At 40.5% G+C, this 10,951-nt stretch overlaps 1 long non-coding RNA gene across 1 annotated transcript; it reads left to right on the top strand.

The window, feature by feature from the left end:
• The first annotated feature begins 730 nt into the window (after nucleotides 1-730).
• LOC136165515 (uncharacterized) lies at nucleotides 731-8,847 on the top strand. Its single transcript, XR_010662538.1, has 2 exons — nucleotides 731-1,320; nucleotides 7,774-8,847. It is a non-coding gene; the product is annotated as an uncharacterized lncRNA (long non-coding RNA).
• Nucleotides 8,848-10,951: the final 2,104 nt, after the last annotated feature.

Raw genomic sequence — 10,951 nt, 5'->3', positions numbered from 1 at the left:
ATCCTGACAGGCAAGGCGAATCAGGTTTTCAGGGGTTTCGAAAAAGTCAGCTCACGAAACCCTACCCCTAACAAGGCCATGAGGGAGAAAACCTGATGGGCAAGACGAATCAGGTTTTCAGGGGTTTTCGAAAAGGCTAGTTCACAAGATCCCACCCATGACAAGGTCACGAGGAGAAAGCCTGACAGGCAAGGCAGATCAGGTTTTCAGGGATTTTGAAAAGCTGCCCCCGGCTCTAACCTTAAAGATGATATCTGTCTTTCTGATGCCTGCCTCAGTGGACTACTCCCTAATTTCTCTGACACAGACAGGAAGGCCTTCCCCGATCTCTTCCCAAATAAGAATCAATTTAGAACTTTAATCAATAAGTTTCCCAGGTGGTAGTTTTTTATGAGATTATTCAGGGTGAAAGGAGTGTTTTAATTCAAACACCTCTGCTGGTAGTTTTGTTAGCCAAATGCATTTATGCGCTTGGTACTAATATGCATGATTGCTTATAATATCCTAATCATAAAATAGCATGAAGAACCTGATTATATAAAAGCCCTAATAGACATAGAGCCCTTTTAAGGGGTAAAGGAGTCCTATTAGAAAACATAAGAAAATTATTCTATAGGTGGTTATTGGGTTGTGATTTGCTTGCTGTGTTTTGCTTGCTGTATTTTTGCCTTTAATGTGCTAAGGTTGTGTTATAAAAACCATTGTTAATATAGTTAAAGATCTAGACAAATAAGAACTTAGCCCTAGTGTGGTAACAATGAGACGGTTGTTAATTGTTAGCCAGGAATACTAGGCAGAAGTTGCCTCACTGAAGCCGCAGAGTCTGTATGGGGTAAACTTCTTAGATAAACGCAACTGACAACTTTTGCAGTAAGATTAATTTTTGTATTAACAAGAATATAATTCTACTCTGTACTGTTTCCCTATGACCCTGTTACCTTTCAGTTAAGGTCACCATAAAATCGGAAAATAGGTTTACAATCACTTGACCTGCATAAAATGTTAATAGCCTCAAGGCCAGAAGATCATGTACTAAAAATTACTATAGAATTAGAAAGCAAAAAAATCCTGCTTTTCCTAAAATTCAAAATGATGTAATGCTAATCCTGTGAAATCATGAGTAAACATCTTGTACCTTAAAAACATTCTGTGAAAGGGTATAAAACCGGTTGTCAGAAAGTAAAACACAGACTTGGGCCTATCAAGGCTAGTCTCACGTCTCTCTCTCTCTCTCGCCGACGCCGTTCATCCTGAGGGTACCCCCTGGATCATGTCGAGGCTGGATCCCGGCAAGTGGCACCACGAACAGGGAACCCGCAGGTAAGCCCCCCCCCCCATTGTTCAGTTTTCAGGACGGCTAGGACCCCACTAGGGTGCTGCAGGGCCCCCTGCATAAGATAGGTAGGGTGAGGAAAGTGGGTAGGCTTTAGGTTTCTTCTTTACAACCCTACTAGGGCGCTACAGGCCCCCCTACATAAGAAAGGTAGGGTAAGAAAAGTGGGTACGTTTCAGTTTCCTTCTCTAAATTAAGCCTCTTCCTTTTTTCTCTTTTTTTCTTCTTCTAATTAGCAACAAAAATGGGTAACAGTGAGTTAAAAGAAAGACAACTTTTTATTGGAATCATAATGCAACTTCTTAACTACAGAGGAATTAAAGTTAAAAAGACCAGTGTTCAGTCCTTTTCCCCCTTTGTCCAAGAGCAATGTCCTTGTTTTCCAGAAGACAGCAGTTCTCCTGGGTTCCCTTACCCTCCTGCCCTCCACCCCGGTGCTCTTTCCAATGAGATCTCTTGCTTTCTCAGCACATGTGTCTCCTCCGACAATTCATTTATAAGAGCTCAGTTACGGGCCCTAGAAGGGGTCCCCCTTCCTGCAACTGGTGGGAACTCTTCTTCCCTGAGACTGACATCCTGACCACTCAGGGTACTCAGAGGCCAGCTTGCCTGCCAATGGACCAGACCCAGCGGCCGCAACTGGGACCCTTTTGTCCCTGGTCTCCTCCTGACACAGACAACTGGCCAGAGTGCCCCGACTAGTAAGGAACAAGAGACTTTATTGACCTCTTTCCCCTTCCCTCTCTCTGTCCTCTCCTTAGCCCTTCCTATCCCTCCCGTTTTTCTAATCCCCCAGTAATTTGGTCGAAGGGCCTCAGCTTGAGCTGAGGATTGGAGACTGATCACCTCCTCTTGGCAGAGAACTCGAATTCCGGTAGGGCCGAGTTCCAGTCCTCCCTTCTCTGGATGCCTGGGTACCTGCAGGTGGCAGGAGACGTCTGTAAGGCCACCCTTTTTGCCCCCCCCTTTCCCGCCTCCTCCTCCTTCTCCTTTTCCTTTCCTCCTTAAAATCTTTGAAGACATCTGAAGTTCTGTGTCTATCTAGAAGGTTTTCTGAGAGACTGTATTCTTGTATTTAAGGGAGTGTCTGATGAGGACTGCCAGGTTTATATGTGTGTGTTTTAACTCTGTGTTCTGTGTTGTGATTTTTGATGGCTATTTTGCTTTTTGTTAGAACTTGATTTTCTTTCCCTGTGCCTTGAGACCAGGGAACACTTATCTAGACCATCTCTAACTCCTGAGACTGAGAGAAAAAGGGGAAAAGCCTTTAAAAATTTTTATTTATTTCAACTTTTTTATAAACTAGTAAATTTTATATTATAATATCTAATTCATCACCAAACTTAAAATATGAAGCTAGATCTCGCACTGTGTCTAAATATGTCTTGGTATATCTTTGTCTTTGGGTAGTATTTTTTAGGTTAATTTGTAAAAGAGCTCTATTTAATTGGCTTAAAAAAAAAAGGTAAGTGCTTACAAATCAAATAATTCTAAATTAAACAATAAATTCCAGGTTCAGGTAAACTAAAAAATATTCAATATTAAATACCTGATATTAATGTTTGTTTGTTGACCTATCTAATATAGACATGTCTTAGAGTAATTAACATCTAGTAAAATATTTTCATTATGCCTAGGTTTATTATAAGTTAAATGTTGTTATACTGTAATATCTGTTACAAGTTTGTCAGCAAGGAAAGTACCTCAAGTAAGAAACTTAAAAAAAAAGAAGGTAAGTGAGATATGAGCTTTTAAACTTTATTAAGATTAAAAATATCTGTCTAAAACAGTTTCTCTAGGTTTTGGTAACCTAAATTTCTAAAGTTGTGCTAAACTAATAGCAGAAATTTATTAAATAGCTTGGTCATTTCCAAATAAAATAAGATTCTGAAACATTCATTACTGAATACTAACTTACAGAGAAACGAAAGATTTTAGACTATTAATAAATAATGTTTGATGCCATCCTGAGATGTTCATTAGAAATTTTTTAGAAATTATCACTGGTATTTATGTTCACCAATCTATAGAGTGCTAATATAAAGGTAAATTCTTGGTTGCTTAAAGAAAGTAGGATGTGTGTGTTCAGTAAAAAAGGTATAAAAAATAAAGTTACATTTTACGAAGGGAAAAGAAAGTAAGTCTGACTTACAGGTGGCTGTTTCAGGATGGGAGAACAAAGTAATGGGTACAAAAAGTGTTAAGAAGGCTTGATGGAAAGTACACTCCAAGGGAAGAGTTTTGTGCATAAATACAAGTTTTCTTGAGACGTTGAACTGCCTTTGATAATGGATTTTAAGTTTCTTTACCTCTAAAGTGGTCTGTTCTATGTTTACCTTTAAAATCTTTTTTACTTTGGCTAAGTAAATATATTATTTCACAGTGATCTATATGATTCTACCTGACAGAGTACTATAAACCCTTTTGATATTTATTGACAAAACTGCCTAAATAACTTGACTTCTAGCTGACTTTGGGATGCTTCAGAGGGCCCCTGAGACATCCCAAAGAGCTATTAAACTACCTGAGTTCATTTGACCTGTTAAATTGCATGGGAATTACTGTTGGAGGAGTGATAAATCTTCAGGTTATATTGTATGGTTGATGTTACTTATATAGATATCCTAGAAATTATGTGAAATTCATGAAAATCTGATATGTCCTGGTAAAATATTGTCAGTTATAATTTTAGCTATCACGTTAAAGTGTTAGAAGTCACAGCAATGACCAGGCTACAATTTAATTAGATTTTAAACATGCCTTGTATGGTTTCACTCTCATGCCTTTTAAAAAAATACTGCTGGTTCTTCGAGATTTATAAAAAGACTTTTCTAAGATTAACTAAAAAAATTTGTTTGTTTGCTATCCAGTAAATTGGTAACAGACTGGAATTTAGTCTACTCTCTATGTTAAGAGAAAAAAGTTTTCTTAGAATGAATCTTTCAATAAATAAGTGTTATTTAAGATTATGGTACATATAAAAGCTCATTCTGCTTCTACCAAAAATAACCCCTCACTGTTAGACTTGTGCTATCTTAATGTCTTAAAACTGACAACGCCCCTGCTTACACTTCTAAACCTTTTCAGGCTTGAATATTGGGGCAACGACATTAAACCCATTCATACCCTTCGTCCCGTCACAGAACTCATCAGAGCAACCCCAAGCAGTGCAGGACTGGACCTCTGTTCCACCGTCACAACAATACTAACACCTGACTCCACCGCTGTGAAAGTTCCCACTGGTGTTCATGGCCCTTTGCCTAGAGAAACGATGGGACTATTAATAGGCAGGAGCCCCACATCCTTACATGGGATCACAGTGATTCCAGAAGTCATAGACTCAGACTATACTGGTGAAATTCAAATAATGGTGTCTCCCCCCACTAAGACTATTCAAATCTATAAAGGACAGAAAATAGCTCAGTTGCTGATGCTACCTTGTCATGCTGACACAAGAAAAGCAGCTTCAGCTGCCAAGTGTTGGGACAGGGGGTCTGATTCAAGTGATTATGCCTTTTGGGTTACACAAGTTACTCAAAAAAGACCTATGAAGACAATTCTAGTTAATGGTAAAAAGGTGACTGGCCTGCTAGACACGGGAGCAGACATTTCCTGTATTGCGGGCAGTGACTGGCCCAGTGCTTGGCCAACTCAAACCACAGCTAATGAGTTGGTTGGCATTGGTAGAGCACCTTCAGTGACAAAGAGCTCACAAATTTTACTTTGGTATGTAGATAAAGACTGCCAGGGACATTTTCAACCTTATGTAATTCCTTCATTGGGAGAGATATTTTTGCTCAGATGGGAGTTTTGCTGTATTGCCCAGATGAAAAGGTGGCTGCACAGATGTCGCAGATAAGTTATAATCCTTTTATGGGTCTGAGTAAAGATCAAGAGAGACAAATTGAGCCAGTTGTCCCAAAAATAAGAAGAGAGAGACAAGGCTTAAGATATCCAAATTTATAAGAGAGGCCATTGTTCTCGCTGCTGACCCCATAGTCTGGAAATCTCCTGATCCGGTGTGGGTGGAACAATGGCCTTTAAATTCAGAAAAACTTTCAGCAGCACGACAGTTAGTGAGAGAACAATTAAAGGCTGGACATATAGAGTCTTCAAATAGTCCATGGAACATGCCAGTTTTTGTAATAAAAAAAAAATCGGGGAAATGGAGACTCTTGCAAGATCTAAGAGCAATAAATGCCACTATGTAAGATATGGGAGCCTTACAGCCTGGCCTTCCCTCCCCTGTGGCTGTTCCCCAAGGCTACAATGTTATAGTGATTGATCTTCAAGATTGCTTCTTTACTATTCCCTTAGACCCTCAAGATAAAAAGAGATTTGCCTTTAGTCTTCCCTCAGAAAATTTTAGACAACCTCATCAGAGATTTCAATGGAAGGTTCTTCCCCAGGGTATGAAAAATAGTCCCACATTGTGTCAAAAGTTTGTGGACGCTGCCCTACAAGGTATCAGGGAGAAACATCGGGATGTCTATCTAGTCCACTATATGGATGATATATTGCTAGCACACCCGGATAGGGTTTATTTACAGTAAGTTTTGATTAAATTGCAAGAGACTTTGAATCGCTGGGGCCTAAAGGTGGCCCCTGAAAAAATCCAAGTGAATATGCCTATAACATATGTGAGAAGAATCCTAAATAATGAAACAGTTACTCATGTACCTTTGCAGCTTAGAAAAGATAATTTGGTTACTTTAGATGATTATCAAAAGTTGTTAGGGGATATAAATTGGATTCGGCCCTTTTTAAAGTTGACTACTTCTGATCTTAAGCCTTTCTTTGACATTCTTCAAGGGGATCCAGACCCCACCTCTGCTAGAATGCTGACACCTGCAGCCAGGGAAGCCTTAATGAAGGTAGAAGAAGCTTTAGATAAAAATTATATTAAGAGACTTGATTATAGTATGGCATGGCAATTTATAGTGTTGCCCACAGCTGTGGCCCCTACAGGGGTGCTTTGGCAAGAGGGTCCCCTAGAATGGTTGCATTTACCTGTCACGGCCAAAAAGGTTGTGGCCTGTTATCCAGGACTAGTGACTACTTTAATAATTAAAGGGAGACATAGAAGCATTGAAATGTTTGGAAAAGAACCATCTGAAATCATAGTGCCTTATAATAAAGAGCAACTAAATGCCCTTCTATCATTAAATGAAGACTGGCCGATTGTCATTGGTAATTATCCAGGACAAATTTTACACCATTTACTTGCTAGTCCTTTATTAAATTTCCTCTCACGACATCCGGTGATATTTCAAGAAAGGTGTCAAGTTTCCCCTATCGAGGGGGCAATGTTGGTGTTTACAGATGGGTCTTCTAATGGAAAGGCTGCTATTGTCACCCAGACTTCAAAAAGGGTTTTAAATACTGGGGAAACATCAGCCCAGAAAGCAGAATTAACAGCCGTGATAGAGGCGTTCAAAGAGTTTTTAGACCAGGCTTTTAATTTATTTTCTGACTCACAGTATGTAGTTAGGTTGTTCCCTCAAATTGAAACGGCTGTTTTACCAGAAAATAAAACCACAATTTTTATATTGTTATCTACCCTTCAACAGCAAATTTGGAAAAGGTCAAAACAATTCTATGTTGGACATATAAGAGCTCATTCTAATTTACCTGGACCCCTCCATACGTTTAACCAAGAGGCAGATTTGCTAACCCGAACCATAGTGGCCAGTGATTTTGAAGATGCTAAAGCCTCACATGCTATGCATCATCAAAATGCAACTGCCCTTCAATACCAGTTCCACATTCCTAGGGAATCTGCACTCGAGATTGTTAGAACATGTCAACTTTGCCCTACTTCAGTTCCCGCTTTGCTTTTTGGGGTAAATCCCCGTGGCTTACTACCTAATGTGCTTTGGCAGATGGATGTAACACATGTTCCTTCTTTTGGAAAACTATCCTTTGTGTATGTTACTGTAGATACCTTCTCCCATGTCATTGTGGCTACTGCCAGAATGGGAGAAGCCTATAAAGATGTAGTTCAACATCTTTTTGCCTGTTTTTCCTATTTAGGAATGCCAAAATCAATTAAGACAGACAATGCTCCAGTTTATACATCTAAGTCCCTTAAAAATTTCTGTGCCCAATTCGGTATATCCCACTCTACAGGAATTCCTTACAATCCCCAGGGACAAGCAATTGTAGAAAGGGCACATCAGACACTTAAAACACAAATTTCTAAATTACAAGAAGGGCAGTTCAAATACAGTTCTCCACACCACGTTTTGCAGCACGCCCTCTTTGTGCTCAATAACCTTAACGCTGATCAAGCCGGTTTAACAGCTATGTTCCGTCACTGGAACCCAGAACAAAAAGATATGAAACCTTTAGTAAAGTGGAAAGACCTCCTTTCCGGACTATGGAAGGGACCTGATCCCTTGCTAACCAGTGGGCGAGGGTATGCTTGTATTTTCCCACAGGGTGCTGACTCGCCAATTTAGATCCCAGACAGACTGATTTGCCATGTCGAAGTCCCCCAGACCTCCGGTTCCCTCGCAGCCTCAGCCACAAAAGAGGAAGAGCACTCCTCTGCCCTCGCCTCGGTCACTCACCCGGGAAGTCCAGCAGACTTGGAAATGACCGGCAACAGAGATCCCGGAGGAACCAACGGCGGATCCACCCACTAAACAGATGTCATGGCTTTGCATGAAAGATGGCGCCCAACCTCCTACTCCTTCACGTCGCAGAAGACCACCAGGACGTCCTGCGCGGACAACTCAACAAGCCTCCATACCCACATGGGGACAAATTAAGTCAGTCTGTCATCAAGCACAGGGAATAGTTTCCCTGCAGGGATCTTCAGCCTCTCCCGAAAGGGTTTTTATTGCTATGCTTGCTTTACTGTCTTGTCAGGCAAGTGCTACCTCCTCTACTTCAGAAAAATACTGGGCATATTTCCCTGGTCCCCTGACCTTCCAAGTAGTTACTTGGAACAGCGACCCTATACGGGTCAACACAGACCAGCCTCATCTCTTGGGAGGATCCTATAGTTCTTATGATAAAGATCATTATCCCATCAATTTTAACTATACTTTTAGGGGATTAACAGATGACCTTCCCCTTTGCTTTAACTTCCCCCATAGTCATACAAGTGATCTCATCACTCCCTCTAAGGAGGGACGTGTTGGAGCCTCCAAAACAATTCTGACAGATTCTCCAGCATCAAAATTTTCAGACAATACAGGAGATCGGCTGGTTTGGATATTACAGGCTCATATGCCTGGGGTCCTTGACCCCTATAAATCTTTGTTCCTTAATGCTCCACCAAAATATCCAAATTGTATTGATGTTGCTCCGTCAGATGTCATATGGAAAACTATAGACAACCGCCTGGGATACCCAGTATGGAAATCTTGTACTTATAATTCAAACATAGATTATAGAATACCGGGAGGTGGAAATTATTCGGTACAAGACTGGAGCAATCCAAATCCAAGTCAGAATCTAGGAGCTGTCAGTAGGCTTAGCAATTAAAATAATGATTCCCTCCCTTGGCCATTGGTGCCCAGCAGATGGCATTATAATCAATTTGTTCCCCCCATGTTGTCCTATACAACTAAGGGTAAAACTTTTTGACAGCCAGAAATTTGGAGAGCCCTTGCTGCCACCTCCATTGTTACTTTAACTCGACCAGAAAACAATTCCACCTATTCTGTGCTGGCTTGTTTACCCTCCCCTTAGGTTTTTTTGTTTACTAATGATTCAAAAAGACTTCGTATACAAATGAATCATTCAGGTGGACCAAATATAGTCTACTGTGAACAATGCATGCTTTCATCCTGTTTAACCCCTCAATGTAATATTTGTTCTTTTGTGGTACTGCAACGTCCACCTTATCTTATGGTGCCTGTCAGAGTGAACGCCTATTGGTATGACAATTGTGGTTTAGCCGTTCTGCAACACCTACAAGATTTAATGTGTTCCCAACGGTTTGTAGGACTACTTATTCTAGGGATTTCAGCTTTGATAACAGCAATTACCTCTGTCACTGTGGCAGCGATATCCTTGACTCAACAAGTACATACCACTCAATATGTCAATGATATTTCAAAAAATGTTTCCTTAACTCTAGCTATGCAAGAGATTATAGATAGGAAATTAGAAGTAAAAATAGATGCCCTGGAAGAAGCAGTCATGCATATTGGAACTGAGTTACAGGCTTTAAGGGTAAAGTTAGCGTTATCCTGTCACGCTGATTATCGGTAGATCTGTGTAATGCCCCCCAAAAGTAAATGATATGGATTACAATGGAGAAAAGATTAAAAATCATATTTCGGGTATATGGAATAGCTCCAGCATTACTTTAGATCTTGGAGAGCTTCACGGTCAGATAAAAACATTAGAACATTCCCGCCTGGACTTTATTACTACAGGAGCTGCTAACGATATTTTTCATAACTTTTCTAACTTTATTACTGAAAAAAATATCCTATCAACTATTTTCAGTTATGCAGCTGTAGCAGCACTAGTTTTACTATTCATTATAATCCTTCCTTGCATCGTCAGAACTCTCCGGCAGAGCACTCAAAAGCTTGCGACTCAGATCCATCTGGCTGTCTTAAAAAGTAAAAAAAGGGCGAGATGCCGGGAGCCAACACATGAGACCCTACCCCTAAAAAGGCCATAGGGGAGAAAACCTGATGGGCAAGGCGAATCAGGTTTTCAGGGGTTTCGAAAAAGTCAGCTCACGAAACCCTACCCCTAACAAGGCCGTAAGGGAGATAACCTGACAGGCAAGGCGAATCAGGTTTTCAGGGGTTTCGAAAAAGTCAGCTCACGAAACCCTACCCCTAACAAGGCCGTAAGGGAGAAAACCTGACGGGCAAGACGAATCAGGTTTTCAGGGGTTTTTGAAAAGGCTAGCTCACGAGATCCCACCCATGACAAGGTCACGAGGAGAAAGCCTGACAGGCAAGGCAGATCAGGTTTTCAGGGATTTTGAAAAGCTGCCCCCGGCTCTAACCTTAAAGATGATATCTGTCTTTCTGATGCCTGCCTCAATGGACTACTCCCTAATTTCTCTGACACAGACAGGAAGGCCTTCCCCGATCTCTTCCCAAATAAGAATCAATTTAGAACTTTAATCAATAAGTTTCCCAGGTGGTAGTTTTTTATGAGATTATTCAGGGTGAAAGGAGTGTTTTAATTCAAACACCTCTGCTGGTAGTTTTGTTAGCCAAATGCATTTATGCGCTTGGTACTAATATGCATGATTGCTTATAATATCCTAATCATAAAATAGCATGAAGAACCTGATTATATAAAAGCCCTAATAGACATAGAGCCCTTTTAAGGGGTAAAGGAGTCCTATTAGAAAACATAAGAAAATTATTCTATAGGTGGTTATTGGGTTGTGATTTGCTTGCTGTGTTTTGCTTGCTGTATTTTTGCCTTTAATGTGCTAAGGTTGTGTTATAAAAACCATTGTTAATATAGTTAAAGATCTAGACAAATAAGAACTTAGCCCTAGTGTGGTACCAATGAGGCGGTTGTTAATTGTCAGTCAGGAGTACTAGGGCAGAAGCTGCCTCACTGAAGCCGCAGAGTCTGTAAGGGGTAAACTTCTTAGATAAACGCAACTGACAACTTTTGCACTAA

Source organism: Muntiacus reevesi, chromosome 3, assembly GCF_963930625.1.
Source record: "Muntiacus reevesi chromosome 3, mMunRee1.1, whole genome shotgun sequence".
Taxonomy (NCBI): Eukaryota; Metazoa; Chordata; class Mammalia; order Artiodactyla; family Cervidae; genus Muntiacus; species Muntiacus reevesi.
The sequence above is the reverse complement of the archived record's forward strand: the minus strand, read 5'-3'. Positions and strand labels throughout refer to the sequence as shown.